The following is a 21229-nucleotide window of genomic DNA, read 5'->3' on the forward strand; positions in this document are numbered from 1 at the left end:
TCTATCTTTTTATGTTTTGCAGGCATAGCATCAAGGGCCATAGCATATGATGTTGAAGGTCTGACTTCTGAAGTACAAAAGCATAGTCCTACAAGAAATCATTCTTGTCAATTAGGGTTCCTTCAGCTTGGAAGCAATTGTTGATGTTCTACTACACCATATCAATATACATTTCCCTTGCATATATCTATACAGCTCTTCCCTTATAAAGAAAGCAAAAAAAAATGACTTCTATTCTCTCTGTCTTCCCTTGATGACAGCTTTTGTCTTTCTAGAAATATCTAGAAAGTTCTGAGGAATATTTGAAATGGTTTCCATCACCTTGTCTGTAGCTAAGATAGAAAGTGGGTTAGAGTTGTTGCTCTAATTTACATCTATGATCCATCTTTACCTTTTGTGGTCCTTTCATTTATTCCAGGGTAAGTTATCTAAGAATAATTAATTAGCATAAATTCAAGTTTTCTCTGACTTTTTTCTCTTATTTTATTAGATATGCCTTTAGAAATATAATGAATAAAAAAAGTGCATAATAATCTTATTTGAGTCCCAAATAGTGATAGATAGCTCTGTATTTCTTAGAACCCATGTCAGCATTGCATATGACATTTCTTTCTAGGTCTTTCCAGAAAACAATTTGAATTAAAATATTTCATATCCTCATTTTATCGGTGAACATATATTTGTCAGTGTTAGACTTTTTTCACCAACTGTGTAGAAGTTTAATGTTTCAGAGAGAAGATAAAATAATTTTTTTAAAAAGTCTGGACCCTCCAAGAAACTTTAGGAATTTAACAAGGTGTCACTGACACATCGGTTAATAGGACAGGGACTCCAGAACTCATCCTTGTAGCTCTATATGTGGTCTCTATACTTTCTCAGGAGCTAATCTTGATTAGGTATAGTAGAATCTGCTCCTTCCTCTTAGAAGTTTCAGACAAGGTTTTCAATCAGGGTAGGTTTTTTATATCTAACTCTCTGCACACATGTGTTAAGCCTTCTCCTGTCACACCCTATGTCAATCTTACATTAATATGCATTTTACTCCAGTATTAAAATACCTGCTTAAAAAGTGATACCTTCAGTAGACAGGGACAGGTATCACTTAAAATTCTGGTTTTCACCCCTACAAGTGGGTGACCTTGATCAAAACACATGACCTTTCTGGACATCAGTTTTCTCACCCATAAAATGAGATTAGAATAATGAACTTTGAAGAGACTCCTGGTTCTGAAATTCAAGGACTCAATTTCCTACCCTTTTAAATTACTTACTTTGCCAGCTTAATTGCCTGTCTAGTTATAGAATTCTCTGAATTTATCACCCTTTTCAGTTTCATTGAGAAGACTACATCATCATTTTTGAATAGCATACTGCTTCCACTTACTTAAGTTCAAAGGTGAGAGAAAGTGGTTACATCCTTGAAATTTAGGGAGCAAATACCAGATTGTAGATCTTAATCTGAAACTCTATTTTTTTAAACACACAGAGAAGATACCTGATACATTAGTTAAAATACCAGTAATCAGTTCCTTTTATCCAGGGGTATAAGCAGTTAAGTGGAGAAAAATTGAATTTCTTCTCTTTTATTTTCATATGAAGAGGCATATTTCAATAATCTTACATAGACCTATCACCATGGGTCCTGTGTTTTAATTGCCACTGCATTTCTAGGACTTAGCAGTCAGTATCTAGATCAAACAGGCAATCAGTGAACGTTGAATAAAACAGATGTCAATAGATTTGCAAGGTAAAGAGCTAGGAAAAACCAGGATATTTTGGTACAAAATTATCTAACTCTTATGAGTGCTAGATACATAAATTTAAAACTATAAAAGTCTTAAAGTATTCTACTCTAAATTCCTCCCTTTGCACAAGAGGGAGCTGAAGTAGGGGTGAATAGAATGCTGTCACAAAGATACACTTTTAATAGAAGCACTTGAATTAAAATCCAGGTCTCCTGCTACCCACCTGTGTCTTTTGTCTAGATTTATTATCCCAATGTCTTGCTTTTCTCAGAAATTAAATGACGTGGTATTTACACAGAAAACCTCAGCATCGTGGTCTAAGTCTCTTGTGCTCTTTTCTCCTCTTTTTTTGCTCCCTCTTATCTGCCTTCTCTCTTTCTTATCTAGGTAGTCTCACTCTCCTTATCAGAGGAGTGGGGCACTGTTTCTTGACATGTAATTTACATCTAATGAAAGCCTGGAGTTACTCTGTATCAAACCTTCCTCCTAATCTTATAGATAAGAGCTACCAATCAGGATAAGGCTTTAGTTCTTACCTTGTACTATTAAAGTTTACATCTGATTACTAACTTCAAATATTTTATTACATTTGCATATTTGCTGCTACAGATAAAATGCAATGGTGAGGTATTCCTGAGCATCACAATTGATAAGTCTGTTTTGAGACCTGAATTAAAAATATTTTGCTTCTCTCCCTGATTAAAATTATCTAAGAAACTATTTTCACTGAATTTTGCTTTTTCTATTGGAAAAATATTAAGAAATTAAATTTTATCTTTTAATCAAATTATTTTCCTGTGATTGGGATATTTTTTTCTACTGCAATTTCATGATAATGATTTTACAATAACTCCAGAAGTAAACATTATGTAACACAAGCACCATGCAATTGTATAGAATCTAAACATAATAATTAAATTACTTATTCACAAATTATATGTGAATTTAATATTCTGCAAGTTATACTTTTTTCACTCTGCTTTGATTATAAAGTTGTATTTTTCATTGAAAAATAATTAATTGTTAAAATTAAAAAAATTAATGTTCTGTTCATTTATTGTGAGGATATACTTTAAAGATGAATTGATGAAACCCAAAGGTGAATTTTGCCTGTCTTATCTAACACTTGGGTACAGGGCATGCTTCCTAGACATGTAACTCTGCAGTCACACAAAGCCCTGTCCGTAGAAGGGCCCCAGTAATTGCTTGGTTTAATGCTCTGCCACCATCTTGAAATTCTTAATTTTGTACAGAGTTAATTTTTGAACAGGGAGTCCCTCATTTTTGTTTTGCACTGGGTTTCACATGAAGCCCTGCTTGCCAGCTTGGCAGTAACTTACATAAAAGAGATCCCATGGAATGCCAGTATATAAAAGAAGGTAGCAGTTGCATTTGAGTCTTGGTTAATGTTCTGCAAAGCTACCCATGTTTCCTGTATTAGTTCATTCTTGCATTGCTGTAAAGAAATACCTGAGACTGGGTTAAGAAAGGAGGTTGAATTGGCTCACTGTTCCACAGGCTGTACAGGAAGCATGATTCTGCCATCTGCTTGGCTTCCGGGGAGGTGCCAGGGAACTTACAATCATGGTGGAAGGTGAGGGAGAAGCAGGCAGGTCTTACATGGCAGGAGCAGGAGCAGGAGCAAGAGAGATCGTCTTTTAAACAATGAGATCTCGAAATAACTCACTATCCACAGAACAGGAACAGCACCAAAGGGATGGCACTAAACCAATCATGAAGGCCCACCCCCATGATCCAGTCACCTCCCACCAGGCCCCACCTCCAACACTGGGGACTACAGCTGGACATGAGATTTGGGTGAGGATACAGATTCAAACCATGTAAGTCTCTTTCATAAAATAAACATACGCAGTAAAATTCTTGAAAACATGAGTAATTTATAACTCAGGGAAATCAATCTATGGTGAAGGGGGCCATGTTTTAAAATTTTATTTATGAGAGAGATGGAGATAGAGGGAGAGAGAGAGATCAATAAACAAAAAATAGGAGTTCTAATTTTAGTTTTAACTTTTAAAAGTTATATCATTATTTAATATGAAGATATTTTGGTTATGCCAATATAATGACAAACATCCAGATAAATTTTTTTTATCCAGATTTTCTAATAAACATACAGGCTAATACAAATATTTAAAATTTAAATACATATTCCTTTTCTGTATCCTTATACAGATTTTCTACATGGAAAAGGGTACGTTTTATCTTTTGCTCCTGGAAAACACAGTCATAGGTTGTTTTATGCCGTAAGAATTCAAAACTTGGGATAAAGAACAAGCAATGGACAAGTAAGAAATATAGTGTGATATCGGTAAACTTGAACTACCTTGGCTTTAAAATAATGGCAAATATATATATGTGTATATATATATAATATACACACACATATATGTGTATATATATATACACACACATATATGTGTATATATATATACACACACATATATGTGTATGTGTATATATATACACACACACATATATATGTGTATATATATACACATACACATATATATGTATATATATGTGTATATATACATATATGTGTGTATATATACATATATATGTGTATATACACATATATATGTATATATACACACATATATATATATATGCCATTATTTTAAAGCCAAGGTAGTCTAGGAAGTCTTCCTCTAGGAAGACCCACAGGTGCCTACTTGAAATATATATATATATACACACACACACATATACACACATATATACATACATATATGTATATATATACACACATATATACACACATGTATGTATATATATACACACATATATACATACATATATGTATATATATACACACATATATACATACATATATGTGTATATATACATATATATGTGTGTATATATACACATATATATGTATATGTATATACACACACATATATATGTATATGTATATATACACACACATATATATGTGCGTGTATATATATACACACATATATATGTGCGTGTATATATATACACACATATATATGTATATATATACATATATATATATTTCAAGTAGGCACCTGTGGGTCTTCCTAGAGGTGCCCTCCCAGCTCACAGAATCCTTTAACTTTCCTACAACTATTTACAATGGCAAATTGTGCTCTGCCTAATAGCCCTGAGTGGTTGGTCTAGAAATGGGCCCAGGACTTAAGGTAGGTAAATCAGAGTCCTGTTCCCTGGAATTTGTAATTGAGGAAGAGAAAAACAGAGAGAATGAATGAGACAGGGGAGGAGGGGATGGAGAGAGGGAGAGAGAAATCAATAAAGAGAGAAGGAGTGAGACTTTCTTCAGGTGAATACATAAGCTTAGTACCCATGGTACACACTTCTTACACCTACCCTATGTATTAGAGAAAAGCAGTAGCCACACTAAAGAAAGAACGGAAAGATACAGACAAGCAGAGAGGAATTGAAATAAAAGTAGATGAAAAAGTCCAGACAGGCTTCCAGTCCCTGATTTCAATGCCTTCCTGAGGCAGATACCATTTTAATCCTTATACCTATTTCTTTATTTCAAGAAGCTGTAATTTATAAGAGAAATTCACTTTCCAGAAAGAAAAAGAATGGTAGAGAAGTATGTCATTTTTATAACATATGCAATATCAGAAAAGTTAAAATGTCACTGTGAATTGGGAGGAATATGTGAATATCTTTGATGCTTTAATTTTATTGCAGTGATATCTGTTACTTGAAATAAAAGGGCTTCTGAAATATATCATTTAATTCCTTATTTTATTCTGAAATATCAACATATTCATCCTCTTTCAGGATATAAAGTCAGAGGTAGAGCCAGGCTAAACATAATACCTAAACTAATACACCAATTGCATTTATAGCAATAAATATCTTCAAAAATATGACCAGGCTGTTATTTGTTGGCTTTTCTTAGCTATCATATATATCCCTTCTTTGGTGTCATCTATCATCGTGATTGTATTACATCTGTAATAAGAGGCAGAATGCAGTGACTAAGACCATGAATTATGGGACCATGTTATCTAGGTTTGCATTTGGAGCCATTACCTGTAATAAGACCCTGAGTAATATATTTATCCTCTCTGTGCTCCAGTTTCCTCATTTGTTAAATGACAGTAACAATACATAACTGATAAGATGTATAGGAATATGCTAGTATTTGTAAATCTCCTTATAAAATCTTGGTACATAGTAATGTTATACGTTAATTCTTTTAAAGGAACTTCTAGAATAAATCAGGCAAACAATAAAAGAAACATGTTTAAGTACACAAAAAACTTCACATGTAATAAAGAGAATCTTCAAAATATAAGAGTTTGAGTTATGAGATATTCTATACATTTTAAAGGCAAATAGATTATTTATGGGGAAAATATAATGACAGAGCCTGTGCTTACAAAAATCACAGTGAATTAAAGAGTTAAATACAAAGGATGAAGCCTAGAAGAATACGTAAGCAAATGTGTAACAGATTTCTGGAGGGAAATATACTGCTTATGCCGAAAAAAAAGCAAAGGGATTAACAATGAAAGAAAATATTATTTATTGAACATAAATCTTTACAGTTTTCAAATAGTAGAAATCTTAAAACTGAAAATATGATACCGAGAAAGTAATTCTTACAATTAGAAGAGTTAATAAATTAATATCCACAATGGTAACATAATCTTGCATATCAAAATAAGAAATCACATGCAAGAAAATTTGAAAAGAGGTTAAATATTTAGAAATTATTGGTTACATATTACAGAAACATGACTCAATCTAAATGGGCAAAAACGAAAAAACATTGTTTATTAGCTTTTGTTATTGGAAACATCTATGTGGTGCAATTTGATTAAAGCAGAGTTGAATCCAAGGGTACTATCAAGTTTATGAACGTGTCTTCTTTTTTCTATATTTTAGTCCTATTTGCTTCTGCCTGCCTTCATTCGCAGACATGCTTCTTCAACATGGCATTATGATGTCAGGAAAACCGTCATAGGTTGACCCAAGCCTCTATTGTTTTTAGAACTTTTATTAACAGAACAGGGGGATAATTCTTTTTTTCAGTGTCCATACATCAATAGACAAAAATTCTGATTGCATCTACTTAGAACATATGGTTATTTGGTGGGGCTGCATGAGGGTTGGGAATGGGGGCAGGCAGGGTTGACTTGGGACTAAGCCACATATTTCTATGGATTCAGGGAGGAGATATTTCCCAAAGGAGAGTGTGCTACACAGATGAAAACTGTATGTCTATTTAAGTATAAAACAGGTAACTCACCAATGAACTATAAATGGCTAATAAATATGGAAAAATTCAGATGTATTATAGAAAAAACAAAATCTACTTTAGGACAACATGAATGTATTATGTTTAGTTTTCACACTGGAAAAGGCCTGGTACAGTATTTCCAGAGGCACTACTAGAAGTATGTAGGAAGACTGTGGAATATAGATTTTCAAAATCTTATGAGTATAAAAAATGTTCATAATTTCTGACCCATGTCTAAGAATCTCTTCTAAGAACATAATCAGAGAGTAAAAGCATATTTTATATAGAGGGGTATTTATTATATTTTGTCTATAATAAGATAAAACTAAAAATGCAAATGTTATCAATAGGAAAAAAGGACAAAATTAACTTTGTTTTATATATACACAAACTGATATTATGCAGCTATTCAAATATTTAGTTGAGGAATTTTTAATAATTCAAGGTTGTATAAATAAAACACAAAGCTAAATGTTAAGTTTTGTATGGATTATTCTATTATTGTTTTCATTCTTTTTTTCCGTTTCGATCTTCCAAGTTTATTTTTAATAAAAAAACAAATTTTTGTCTTCTTTAATTTTGTAAGCTTCACTTGCTATCAATAGAAACTCTTCCTGCTCAGAAAGCTCTGTTTGAAAGGAAAGCACATTTTATAACATATTATATAATCAATGTATGGCAGTGAGTTCTGCCAGTTTAGAGTTAAGGTTGACTGTATTAACATTTCAAAATTTTTTTGAGAAGTGATATACATAATAACTATAGTTTTCATAAAATGCTTATACATTTGAATAAAGTGTAAAAATAAACAAACATAGCTTAATTCTGCATTTAATGTAGCACTGATGCGAGAACTTAGAAAAATATGGAGGAAAACAATATATTTCCAATTGTTATTTTTTAAGAATTACATGATTTTTCACTTCATCAGTATTTTCCTTGGGCAGTGTAATGTTGCTATGTGCAAACTTTCCATGAAAATATATAACAGACAATTTACTAATGCAATACATAATATAGCTAATCAATATCAGGAAAGGCATTAAAATTTATATTAAAGCAACAATATGTCATTGCTTAATTTTTGTATTGTAAGGATGCTATTCTAGCAGTGGGTTTTACCAGACTGTAATATTTTCCTCAGTGTTGGCCATACAAATTTTTCTCCAGTGGCAGGAGATACACATGAGTAAAAATTAAACTGTTGGGTCCATAGTCCTCTGAGCTCAGAGGGGCTAATGCTTTTGAATAGTCGTTAAAAATCTTAACAGGTTTCACCTGATAATATTTGTATACCTAAAACAGGTAAAGTAGCACATCTATGCTTAAAAGAAACACAAGCATTTCTATTCCAATGGGAGATCATCTTCTTCAAAAAGACAAAAATCATAAACAGTGACAAAAATGTAAAAGAGCCAGAGAAGGAGGGACAATTGTTACATTAGGAAGGGAAACAATAAAAGCACTTCCAGATCACTGATCAGGCACTGTACAGCTATGTAAGGAACTGAAGGCAACTGAATCTCCAGTGTCAGCCATAGTAATAAGAGCTTGCCAACCCGCCTGTGCCAGCATGCGTGCATGCATATCGTGTATCAATACAGAGCCAACTTATTCTAAACAACTATTTCATTTAGAAAAACCAATATAGTGAAACAATGCACCATTTTGGAACTTCAAGTTGAATTGTGCCCCAGCAGATAGTTTCTTTCCAAAGCAATTACTTTAGCATTTGGGGTGCATAACTTGAGAATAGTTAATATACTGTACTTGTTCTCATGCCTTTGCATCACAGGATAACTTATGGGTGAATCCCAGGAGGGCTTTGTACAATCTCTGTTCATTCTTAGCAAGTAAATATCCTCTTGATATTTACTGGGCTATTTCCTTTTTGCCTGACAAATGATTTCATGTGGAATAATCTCCTATGCAACTGTTCAAATAATAAATAATCTATAAATGCATCGAGAACTTCCCTGTAGGAAACTAGAGATAGGGCAATCACTCATCCCAATCTTTTTGCTCTCCTTCGATGAATTTCCTCAGCATCTGTTTTAACGGCTGATTACATCTCTCAGTGAGGCTGTCTGTGTCTGACTGATAAAGGGGTAGTTAGCAAAGAGAAAAATCCTCACAGTCTCCATAATTCTTCATTAAAAAGTGTCCTCCCTCGGCTAGGTGCGGCGGCTCACGCTTGTAATCCCAGCACTTTGGGGGGCTGAGGTGCCTGGATCACGAAGTCAGAAGATGGAGACTATCCTGGCTAACACGGTGAAACCCCGTCTCTACTAAAAAAAAAAAAAAAAAAACAAAAAATTAGCCTGGCATGGTGGCGGGCGCGTGTAGTCCCAGCTACTCCGGAGGCTGAGGCAGGAGAATGGTGTGAACCCGGGAGGCGGAGCTTGCAGTAAGCGGAGATTGTGCCACTGCACTCCAGCCTGGGCGACAGAGCGAGATTCCGTCTCAAAAAAAAAAAGAAACGAAAAAAAAAATCCTCCCTCTTTTTGTATGTGGTTTCAACAGAAGGATCAGAAACTTCTATAGGATCACAAAGCAAAATTATTTTACAAGTCATTATATTCATCTCTAAGTAAAGAATGTCTTCCTCTGCTCTACAAAGAGATGACTTTTCATTCAGTAGGGAATACTTATTTGGGTGTCACTTAAAATGTCACTTTTTATGCTTTCATGTAAACGGCTTTTTTAAAGCTCACATGTATTTGTAGGTGATATTACTAAAGATTTTGATACAGGATATTAGGAGGCTTGTTTTTAGGAAGAATTTGAGGTTGTTGCAACCCTAAGCTTTTCAGAGTGCACCATCCTGGACGGAGCAAAATCCTCCCAGAGTTCTTGTCCTCAGAATACCAAAATTGTGTCACAGTGGCATTACTACCTGCGATTTCTTAGACAGAACCTAGACAGACTGTGGAGAACTACCAAGTTCTCTGTACTCCATCCTGATGGTGCCTGCAAAGAAAATATAAGAAGCTTTTTGTAGCCTTCCAAGACATTTAAAATCCTAGTAACAGCGTTTTTCCCTAGTGGTATCTTGAAGAAGCACTGTCAGTCAGGAACGTTTAGTGTCCACAGTGTTGCTCAGGCTGAACAGTCTGGTTTTGCAGTTCTGCATCCCCTGGATCCGTTCATGGCCAAAGGAGTTTTTCCTGCCAAAGTATAAATGAGGCTGTATCTTCTCTCCCTGGACTCCAGGCCTTTTCCCATCAGTTATGGTCTCCTGACAACACAACTTATTTTTTGAAGTTTAAATCCTGATTTACAAATCTAATTAGGCTTTCCTTGTCTCAAAATGTTGGTTTGAGTCTCCACTACCAGAGTGTAATTTCCAAGTTCTAATTCCCCATGTGTTCTGTTTGCAAGTGATTATGAATGCAAAGAAAATAGGAAATATGGCGGAAGTCTTGAAAATTTCAAAAATAAATGTTGGTGTCTATCCTATTGAGGAATATCATCAGTTGAGAAAGAAATAATATTTTAAAAATATTTTATATCAAATTAAATATTAGAACCTCTGTTTATAAGACAAGTAAATGCTAAAGTAAGGATTCATATCAACAGACACCATTAAAAACCACTGCAGTAGGAAATGAATGGAGTTGTGTTTGGATTTGACTGTCTGCTTTCTTGTATGCTCTATCTAGGTCAGTGGTCATAACCTCAAATGTCTACAGATAAGAATTTAATATAAATAAATGAACCCCTCTGCACAGTGCATTGTGTGTAGGGGCAGCCTCTAATAATATCCATCGGTTATAGCCATGGTATAAAACTTTAGAGCATGGGGGTAAGTGTAAGCATTGCCAAATATTCTGATATTTCGGAAAAAAAGAAGCAAATACAATTTTTCATGAAATATCCTGATTTTTAAATGTTAGCAAACCATTAATTAAAAATATAGTCATATTAAACAAAGAAAACACATTTGTAAACTAAATCTAGTCCTTTGGGCATTGATTTGTAATTCTTGTAAATTACTACAATTTTTATTTCTAAAGCCTTACCTTTTATTAACATCCTCTTATGTTTACAAATTATTTTTAGTATATTCATTATGATCCCGAGAATATGACTACTTCTTACCATTATGACAGCTACCACCCCATTCTAACCACTCTATCTCACTTGGCTACAGCCAATGCTTCTTATCTGGTCTTGAGTCAGTTTCCACTCTTGTTCGCCCTAATCCATTCTCCATATAGCAAACAGTGTAATCTTTTCCAAAATGCAAACTACATATTTTGACTCCTTTGCTCAAAGCTCTCCAGTGGCCAACCATGTATTTAGAATAAAATCTAAACAACTTAACACAGCAAGTACCACTCCAATGAACCAACTCGAGTCTCTTTTTAGAATTTCACCTCCTGCTACCTACTCCTTAACCTATTGGCCTTCCTGCTGGTTCTTGGATATGCCTTGCTCATTCTGCTTTTACACTTTTGCTTTGCCTATTCTCTCTTCATGGATTGCATATCTTTTGGTATGGCTTACTTCCTCATTTTATTCAAGCCTCTACCTTCTTAGTGAGATCTTCCCTGATATCTTTGTCTAAAATAATCTGATCTTCTCATTTTGCATCTTCTTGCTAATTTTTTTCTTCTTGCTTTTTCTTTTCACTATCTGATATATTTTATATGCATCTATTTACTTTTGATCTCCCTCAACAGATTAAAAACACTGAGAGAAAAAGAATGTTATCTATTTATCACAATATCAATATCTAGAAGATTTTCTGTTACTTAGCAAGTGTTTATTGCTGTTTGTTGCAAAAAGTAAATGAATGAATGAGTGTATCACCACTATTACCAAAGCCCAGAAACACTACCTTAATTCAAATCTTCATTGTTTATGATGTACACCTTTCACTGGTCTTCCACTGTAGTCATCCTACACCTACTTTCGGACTAAACTTCCTGAAGCACCAGACAGCCGCGTCAGCTCTATATTCAGAATAGTCAATGCTAATTCTTCATTGCTCTTTTAGGAGTGCCTCCTCTGTACGCCTGTGCACATATTGGATATAAGTCTGTTACAGAACTTGTAAGTCTATTGTAGAACTGTTTCAAATTACCAAATTCTTTATCTCCTTCACTAGAAAATAAATGTCTAAAACTGTCTTATCTAATGAATGCAGTGATTTACATTCATGTAGCCCTTCAAAAATTTTTAAAGTGCTTGCATTTTATGTAGATGTAGTTAATATTCCTTTTCATAAGAGAAAACTGAGACTCAGAGAAACTAAATGACTTCTTAAAATCATACAACTTCAATAAAGCATTTTTTTTAAACAAGTTCTTCAAATTTCAAGATTATTTTGTCCTTCCTGGTACAACAAAACTGCATTGCAAACAAGGAAAATTCAAACTCTTAAGTTTACTATTCAAGGATTTTAACATTTTGAATTGAAGCCACCTTACCAAATTTGTTACTACTATTTCCTTTCAAATACTCCAAAATTTAGTAACTTAATTTTGAAAAATTTCTTATACAGATATCTCTCTCCTTCTGAGTCTTTTTCCCTGTATTTTCTCTATAACTGTAATAATTCTCCCTTCTATCTATGTCTTATTTCTACGTTTTTTTATTTAAAGCTCAGCTAAAAAACTATCACCCTGAAGATAACTTTTTTCATATTGTAACAAATATTCAGTTTGACATACCATGATACTTTAGACATTTCTTATGGAAATATTACATTTCAAAATTGTGTGTTATTGAAATAAGCACATACCTAGGTTCTATGTATATGAAATATATCGATCATAACTGGACAATAAATTCATTTAGGTGGAGTTGTGTTCAACTAATCTTTAACATTTCCATAGAACATATGTCTGAGTATTAGTTAAGATTAAACTTAATTTCATATAGGAGAAAACCAAAACAAATGGTTTACACCCGAAGATAAATATTAAAGGGTAGAAAGGTGATTCCATAGTGCTCAGGAATTCAGGTTCCTTTTATTGCTGTTGAATAATCTGTACCATAAGGCTTTCATTTACAGGATGGCTCCTAACTATAGCATTTGTACTACAGAAAGAAAACAGGGGAGGTGTGTACCACATCCACAAATGTGTATCTGTAACAGAAAAGTGTACAATAAGGTTGAAACTGCATACGAGTAAAACAATACATCAGAGAAATACTATTGCAGTTATATTGACATCAAACAAAACAGATCTGAAGGCAAAAATTGTCAAAATTCCACAATTATACAAGAAATGCAACCAATCCACAAACATAGTGGGAGATCTTCAGATAATGTTCTCATACCTAATAGATAAAACAGACACGATAAATAAAATCATTGAACATTTGAACATGATCCAAAAGCTTGAACTAAAAGATATGTATTCATCATCTGCAAAATGTACAGTGTTTTCAAACACAGACCTAAACAATCTATAAAAATTGAACCTATATTGGCACAACAAAGGCCTCAAGAAATTCAAGAGATTGTGTTCTGGAAGTGCAATGTAATTATGTTAGAAAGCAAACACAAGAGATAACTAGAAAGACTACATTGTTTGAACATTACCAAAATACTGCTAAATAGTCCATATCAAAGAAGAAATTATAACTCAAATAATAGAACATTTAAAACTGAATAAAAATGTAAATATTATATATTTATAAACATGAAATCCAATTAAGGCATTCTTTATAGATAAATGCATAACCTTATGTGCTCTTATGAGAAAAGTAGAAAGGCTAAAAATTAGGTGTTACATATCTCATTTAAAAGTAAGAATGAATAACAAAAGTATTCAAAGAAATCAGAGGGAGACTAAAATGAAAAAGCAGAAATCAACAAAATAGAAAATAAGACACAATAGACAGAAACAACAAAGCCAAGTGTTAGCTGTTGTATTAGTTCATTCTCATCCTGCTATAAAGAACTGCCTGAGACTAGGTAATTTATAAAGCAAAGAGGTTTAACTGACCCATAATTAAGCATGGCTGGGAAAACCTCTGGAAACTTACGATCATGGCCGAAGGGGAAGCAAACATGTCCTTCCTCACGTGGCAGGAGGAGAGAGAGAGGAATGAAAGCCCAGAGAAGGGGGAAGCCCCTTATAAAACCATCAGATCTCTTGAGAACTAACTCACTATCACAAGAACAGGATGGGGCAGTCTACCTCCATGATTCAATTATCTCCACCTTGTCCCTTCCACGACACTTGGGGATTATGAGACCTACAATTCAAGATGAGATTTGGGTGGGGACATAGCCAAACCATGTCAGTTGTCTTTAAGTCTAATAAAATAAATCCATCCATCCTGATCAATATAGTGAAACCCTGTCTCTGCTAAAATACAAAAAATTAGCCGGGTATAGTGGCAGGCACCTATAGTATCAGCTACTTGGGAGGCTGAGGCAGGGGAATTGCTTAAACCCAGGAGGCAGAGGTTGCAGTGAGCTGAGATTCCGCCACTGCCCTCCAGCCTGGTGACAGAGCAAGACTCCATCTCAAAAAAAAAAAAAAAAAAAAAAAAAAAATTCCATGATGAGATTAAGGAAAAGAAAAATGTAACAGAATAAAAGGAAGACATGACAGAACAATAAATATAGCAATTATAAACAAGAAGAGAGTAAGCAAACTATAAATTTGAAAATGTTAGTGAAATGGGGATAAATTACTAGAAAAACATAACTTATCAAAAAATAGTTGCCCATTAACAAAAATAGAATCTACTATTGTTAATCTTTCTGCCAAGAACTTGAGGCCTAGTAGTTTTACTGACAAGTTTGATGAAATATTTAAAGAACTAAATAATTCCATTTTTATACTATTTCTTTCAGAGAGTCAGAAGGAAGACGGAGAAATCTAACATTAATTTTAACATTGATACCATAACCTGATAAGAAGAGAGCGAAAAAGGAAAAATACTATTCCTGAATTTAGTTGCATAAATTATATAAATTCCAAACATAGGATTAGCACACTGAATCCAGCAACATATGAATACGATAATTCATTATGACCAACTTAGACTTAGCCTAACAATCAGAAATTGGTGGAACATTAGAACTTAGCCCAGCAATCAAAGATTGGTTGAACATCAGCAAATCAATTAAATTATCATATTAATGAATTAAAAAGATATGGGAATAGTTATTTGATAAAGCTTAGCATTCCTTCTTGATAAAACCTCTAACACACTAGAATGGAAGCTGTATGAGATGCTTCTGTTGCCCTGCTTCTTGATTTCAGAGCAGCATGTACTTTTAATCTCACCCAAAGCATTTGGCTGGGCATTCTCCTGCTTTCCTGATTTAGGGCTTTCTCTAGAAAGCACAAAAGCCTTTGGTTGTTGCGTGGGTAGCCCAGAAAAGCAAGTAGTTAATGCACGGAAGCAATACTCAACCAGCGGGTTTGAGAATTCTTAGAAAAGTGTATGAATTCTGTAGATAAATAACATAAAATTAAAAGATTGACCATGATATAACATTATCAGAGTAAGGCTAAATGCTGGAAGAACATAGGAGAATTTCAAATATACCTGTTTTTCATCAATAGACATACAATGAGCATCTCCTTTGTCAGACACTATGCTTAGTTCTGGAGAAGGTGTTGAACACCCTCAAGGAGCTCAAAGTCAAGGGGAAGGGCAGCACTGGTAAACCCATTAAAACACATTGCATGAAAAACTAAAATAGACATGGATGTAAGGTGTCATGGGAACACAAAGAAAAGCATCTGATGTTATCTAAAGGAGCTGGGGATACTCTATTAAGGGAGAATCTCTATCAAACAGTGCTTCGAAGGCTAAATAGAGTCTACATTACAGAAAAATGTGGGGTTTTCTATGGATAGCTAATGAAAATCCAGAAGTCAAAAGGGCATGTTCTAGGAAGACTGACTGAGTATATCATCTGCATAGCGGGGAGCATAGTAAGAAACTACCAAGACAGTAGTTTAGAGAGATTTTAAAGAGCTCATATACCTGCAGGCTCTGGGAGCCTTTGAATATTTAAAATAAGCAGTAATGTAATCAGTTGGCCTCAAGAAATGTGGAAAAATAAGCCCTCAGTTGGGAAAAGGGAAATCTAGTACCATTTTTATACCAATAGAGTTGAGTTTAATGTTTTGAAAATTAAAAGGGGCAATTTCAGTATATTCTTTTTTAAGAGAATATGAATGTGACATTAGTTCTTGAACTGAGGGGATTATAGCAGAAAAGGAAAACGTGTCTGGAGTAACCACACTTTTCTCCTTTTAATATGTAAGAAAGCAAAGATGAATTAACCAATGAAGAAAAATTTTAAAACCTAGATTTTTAAAAATTATACATTTAGCCTTAAATATCTAAATTAGTGCTGCTCAGTAGAACTAATTTTAGCCAAACATTAATTCATGGATTCTAAATCACTCATCTGGTAACACACATTCATTTAATGGTTTAATCCATTAAAAATAACCCCTCCAGATTGGATATTAGAAAATAAAAACAAAGAGGCCAGGCGTGGTGGCTCATGCCTGTAATCCCAGCTCTTGGGGAGGCCGAGGCTTGGGGGATCATGAGATCAGGAGATCGAGACCACCCTGGCTAACACTGTGAAACCCCGTCTCTACTAAAAATACAAAAAATTAGCCAGGCGTGGTGGTGCATGCCTGTAATCTCAACTACTCATGAGTCTGAGGCAGGAGAATTGCTTGAACCCAGGAGGTGTAGGTTGCAATGAGCCAACCAAGATTGTTCCACTGCACTCCAGCCTGGGTGACAGAACAAGACTCCCTCTAAAATAAAATAAAATAAAATAAAATAAAATAAAATAAAATAAAGTAAAAAGCAAAACTAAAGACCTCCTAAAAACATTAAATAACTAATGAGTAGCGCAAATACAGCATTTTTTTCCTCCAATACAGAAAGGTATTTTTATAACTTCTCTTATGCTGAGGCACTAAAAATGATTTTTTTAAGTGACAAATCTTATCAGATCATTGATAATGAGGTTACCTACCTCAAAACAAATTGTACTTCCCTATCACTGGGATGGAAAATTTGAGATGAACTAATGAGGTTAGATACAGATTATTTGTTTTAAGCAGCCATAAGCATTTTAAGATCACCAAACAAGCATCAAAGATGACTCACTATTGTTTGCAGAATTATTTTCGTGGCTTTTGAAAGATAACATGTATTATCTTAGAGTCTCCATTGCAATGGTGAAGCATTGATTACTCTTCTCACATCTTGTACCCTTTATCTGGTCACCTGGTGGCATTCTGAGTTTTACCAATTTATTTTAATTTTATTCATGTATGTATGTATGTATGTATGTATGTATTTATTTTTGTAGAGACAAAGTCTTTCTGTGTTTCCCAAGCTGGTCTTGAATTCCTGACCTCAAGATATCTTCCGAACTTGACCTCCCAAAGTGCTGGGATTACAGGCATGAGCCACCACACCCAGCCCTCACCTATTTCCTTTTGTGAAAGATTTGAGCTTAGGTATATTACTTCTCCTTCGTGAGCACTATCTTTATTGTCAGAGTATTATTTTGAATTAGAAATTTTAAAATGCTGTTTCCTTAACCAATAAATATTTTGGTTAAAAAACATTTTTAAAAATTGTGAAATGTCTTCTGCCTTCTGCTCTAGGGCCACTTTCTCTGCTTTACTTTTTAATATTTAACACACAAAAATGAAAGTGAATCCTAGGATACACCAACAGGTATTGTCAAGAAATGCATGAAATAAAAAGCTTGCTGCTTTTTAAGTATTCTTAGATTAGGCCAGAGGGGGTGACAAACTTTTTCTGTAAGTGACCAGATAGGAAAATTTCATGCTGTGACGGACATACAGTCTCATCTCCAGCACTCAACTCTGCTGCTGCAGCACAAAAGCAAGCATAGACAATGTATATACAAATAAGCATGGCTGTTTCCCAGTAACATTTTATTTATAGACACTAAAATTTGAAATTCACATAATTTTTCATGTGTCATGACATAGCATTCTTTTTTATTGTTTTCAACAATTTTAAAAAATGTAAAAACCATCCTTAATTTATGGGCTGTACAAAAGCAGGCAGCAGGGTAGAACTGGCCTCAGGGCTGTAGCTGGTGACCCATGGATTAGACACGTGGTGGGTATGAACTGTAGTACAGAAATAAAGTGTGCAAAAGTCCTAACATTTGTAGATTCCTCCTTAATAATAAATTAGTATCACAATCATCCCTTCTGCTAACATGACAAAAACCATTTGTTCTGGCATTGAGGTTGAAGTTGTTAGAAGCTGGCAATGCTAAAGCACCTTGGTCTAGGTATGAAGAGGGGATTATCTGATCCTAGTTGTCATCTACCCATACTGATCTCTCCCGGGAGGTTGATGCTCCTTGGTCCATGTGTGTTAATGATGAAAACAGAAAACTGCAGAGTTAGTTTCTATTTCCGTTAACAAGGCATTTTCCTCCTTCCCTGTTGTATGCACATGTTATTCTTGTGTTTGCATCATGCTTAAACTTGGGGCACTCCAAGAGCTGTGGATCTTTCTGCTTAGAACGTGCCATGCAACCATATTCTCTGGGAGTTTCCTAGGGCTCTATATCAGAAAGAGAATATGCGTTCTCTCTATGCTGGGTTCTTTGCTGACCAATACTCTTCCCACAGCTAGCTTGGGGAGCAAAATGAGGGACCATCCCTTCCAAGAGGCTTATTCATGTCTACACATTCATTGCCATCAGCATTGAGCAGGGCAGTTGCAGCCTGCGTGGGGTGAGGAAGGTGCAAGGAAGGAACAGGGGTAGAAAGAAATACTAGGGACATTGTGATGACTAGTTCAACAATGTTTATGTTTCTATTTACACAATTTTACACATTGTATTTTAGTTATTAAATGTGTACTGAAATCCTACTATGTGCCAAAAATTGTTTGAGATGCTGGGAGTAGAATGTCAAACGTAACACACACAGTTCTTTCACTCTTGAAGCAGGGTACAATAGATGAAAGATAATCATTCCACAATCTCAAAATTAATCATTGTAAATAGTGATTAAGCCACATGAGCCAGTGAATACTTTGACAGTTGTGACAATTTACACATTTATGCTAAATGAATCAGATAAGATGATGTTAATTAATTTGAGCTGACATGTCAATTTTGGGGGCAAACCCTGCTGGAAGGTTCTCTGTATCCTCTCTCTCATACACACACACACACACACACACACACACACACACCTGGATTCAGAGCAATATAGACAACATCAATTAGTCATAACTAGATGTGAAATATTTCTAATCTTTTGATTCTGAAAATTAATATGAAGGTATAAACACTGAAAAAACCAAATATTTTTGGCAAAATGGAGATTTTCCATCCAAGTATGTTATAATTTTATTCTTTTTTATGTGCAAGTGTAGATATGAGAGACTTCCGAAAGTCTTCCAAACAAGTAGATTTGAGGGTATCACAGCTACTTTATAGGGACTATTTGGCATTAGAATGCAATGACATTGTGCAGCTTTCAAAATCGGTATGAAGCACTGAATTGAATCAGAAATTTTGCAAATCAACTGACTTATCAAGTCTGTTTTGAAGTCTTCTTGGTCTCCTGCTGAGCCAAGACTACATCCTAGCACAGGGAAAATTTAATCATATTGGATATATTTCTAGTAGGAAATATATTCAGAATTTCCATATGTAGGACAAAAATGTTTACTATCTAAGTTTAAAATATTGGGGGGTAGAAGAATGATTTTGAGATCCTCTCAACATAGAAAAAAGTTAGAGTGTGTGTTTGCTTTGGATATCTCCATAAACATCTTTAATTTCTCCAGAACTACTTTTTTTTCTGTTTTCCACTACGTGCATTTTAATGGTAATTATTGATATCCTTGCTAAGTATGTAGATAGAAAGTAAAATGGAAAACAGTGAAGCGAGTTTTTCTAAACTTACTCTAAATAATTCTTCAAATATTTATGGCTGTGGTACTAGTATTATTCCAGGGAGACTTGTGGTCTTTTTCTTCAGTTTTCATGATAGTTCAGTGAGAAAGAGTAAAATCAATGTGTTCTCCTTCCTGAAATTTCATTTAGATTGATTATTTTCACTCATATACCACACGCATTTTCAATCGAACTGCTTCAAATTTCACTTGAAACTTAAAATTTCTTACCCATTTTTAAACACTCCACATTTACCTGATCCCACATCCAATCTTCTGCTCCCAAAACTCTGCCCACTGTTCTCATATTTCACCCACACCAAAGTTACCTCAGTCTCAGACGTGCCAGGTCACAACTGTGTCATCACTCAGAGGAATGGAAGGCCCCAGAACTTAAATCAGCTATGAAATTAAATGTTCATCTTGGTGAAAAATTAAAAATTTACTTTGAAAATAATAATTCATTACCAAGAAAACTTACTCTCTGCTAAAGGTAGCCAACACACTGCACCTCATTCTTCCTACATTTTCCTCATTTTACATTTGTCTAATTACTGTTTCCAATAATCATCACTTTTCCCATGGTCATTCCTTGGTTACTCTGGGAACTTGCCAAGGTTAAAAAAGAGGGAGGCCAGGCATGTGTCTCACGCCTGTAATCCCAGCACTTTGGGAGGTCGAGGTAGGAGAATTGACTGAGGGCAGGAGTTAAAGACCAGCCTGGACAAGACCCACTGTCTACAAAAATTTTTTAAAAATATATCCAGGTATGATAGTGCATGCCTGCAGTCCCCACTACTTGGGAGGCTAAGGCAGAAGAATCATATGAGCCCAGGTATTTGAGGCCACAGTGAGCTATGATCACACCACTGTACTCAAGCCTGGGTGACAGAGTGAGACACTGTCTCTAAAAAAAAAAAAAAATAGAAGAGGAAGGAGTGATGGTTTTAATGCTGGACTATTTTAAAATATGTATAATCATGTTATTACATACAGTTAACCATAAATAGTTCTTACAACAACAAATATAGTCAAAAATATGACTATGTCCACAATCTTTTCCTCTTCCATATACATTCATGACATTTCCCTTTATGTTTCTTTTGTATTTAAAAATGCAAAATTAAATTACACTCTCTTGATATTTCTGGCTGTTATCAGAGAACAGATAAAATTCAAACAAGAAGAATTGATTGTAGAGACTACTCATTCATAAAACTAAATTGTAAAAGTCTTTGGTCATTTATGTTTTATTTTTGAAAGAGAATTTGGTAATATATCTGTGAAAATCTCTGCCTCA

The sequence above is a fragment of the Gorilla gorilla genome, chromosome 13 (genome assembly GCF_029281585.2).
Source record: "Gorilla gorilla gorilla isolate KB3781 chromosome 13, NHGRI_mGorGor1-v2.1_pri, whole genome shotgun sequence".
Lineage (NCBI taxonomy): Eukaryota > Metazoa > Chordata > Mammalia > Primates > Hominidae > Gorilla > Gorilla gorilla.